The 1,462-nt window shown below is 41.8% G+C and overlaps 1 non-coding gene across 1 annotated transcript; it reads right to left on the bottom strand.

Annotated features, from left to right (window-relative positions):
- Positions 1 to 524: 524 nt before the first annotated feature.
- On the bottom strand, positions 525 to 596 carry trnad-guc. Its single transcript has one exon. It is a non-coding gene; the product is annotated as a tRNA-Asp (tRNA).
- Positions 597 to 1,462: the final 866 nt, after the last annotated feature.

The following is a 1,462-nucleotide window of genomic DNA, read 5'->3' as shown; positions in this document are numbered from 1 at the left end:
TTTCTTGTCCTATAAGAAAAATGCACTTTAGCTGATTTTTTTTGTTTGCTGGATAGTTACCAGGATGTGTGGTGTTGTGGGTGGAGGGCATATTAACCTATAAACGTGGCACCTTGTATTCCGGCTGGATGATTGTTTGTGTAGCGCAACGCTCTCGTCTCAACGCCAATGAGTTGTTTTTGGCGAACGCTAAGCGATATCAGCCTAACATAGGCTGACCAAACGGCATCTTTTTCCTGGACATGTCCACTGTTCACATTCTGTCCGGCGGTCGGGACGTAACTTCAGTTTTGTTTCTGCTCAGCTGCACAAATTTAAGGAACATTCATGCATTGATTTGTTCCAAGCATCTGTTCAGCGTCACCTGGTGACATCGTGATGTAGGTCTGTGCATCATCTGTATAGTTACGATAGTTAGTGATTTGTTGTTATAATTGAGATAGTGGAAATATTCCTTTATTTAATCAGGTAAACCCCGTTGAGACCTAGATCTTATTTTCAAGAGGGAACTGAAACAAACTTCACTCCCCGTCGGGGAATCGAACCCCGGTCTCCCGCGTGACAGGCGGGGATACTCACCACTATACTAACGAGGAGATAATAGTAGGATTGAACCTCGGGGTACCCCTCATGTGATTTTTCGTCCACTCTGATGAGAAGTTACCGATTGACACAAAGAAGTCTCTGTTCTTCAGCTAAGATTCAAACTAATTGAGTACTGGACCAAAGAGCCCTACCCAACTCTGCAGTCGTTCAATAACTTTAGACCAATAAAAAAGATGGAAGGGAAATGAGAGAGGAAGAGTTCTTAAATAAACAAGGAAAAATGGACCCAATACTGCTAAATTGATACAAACGGAAAGCACAAAGTGCCTCAGCTGAGACAGAGAAGTGCATGAATGACCTCATATTCTTATTCTCCTATTCTGGATATAAAAACAGCAAGGAATTAATTTACCTTCACTCCTTTTTGTTTTGCAGTTTAAAATTAACAACAAAAAACCCCCTTTAACCTACAAACAAAAGATTTTCAAAATGCAGCTACACATTGCTTTTAATCGTGCATATCACATCACACAAGTCCTGTTTAGTCCGCTGTAATCAAACTCTAGTCCAGGGTTTCCCCTTATGAGCCTGGCAAGCCTCCAGGCTTTACTTCCTCCCCCACCAGGCTAAGCAGTATTTGTTTATTTTAAATAAGTTTTTTTTTATACACCAATGATATTGACAGTGAAGGTAGATAAGCTAGGTTGATAGCTGACTCTGAATTCTTCACCTGCTCATTGGCCTCACATGCTATTATTTCCAAATTATGAACCCTGCTTGTGCACCTCTGACTTTTTTTTGTAACTTCATATTTTAACACAAAAACATGGCGTGCCACAGGTGGACTGCCCCGACGCCTCTAACACCGGGCTTAGCAGGTTTTCTGGGGGAAATCCTGCTGGTCTGTTTGCCTAGA

This window comes from Xiphophorus maculatus, chromosome 13, assembly GCF_002775205.1.
Source record: "Xiphophorus maculatus strain JP 163 A chromosome 13, X_maculatus-5.0-male, whole genome shotgun sequence".
In the NCBI taxonomy this organism is placed as follows: Eukaryota; Metazoa; Chordata; class Actinopteri; order Cyprinodontiformes; family Poeciliidae; genus Xiphophorus; species Xiphophorus maculatus.
This window is presented reverse-complemented; position numbering and strand designations above follow the sequence as displayed.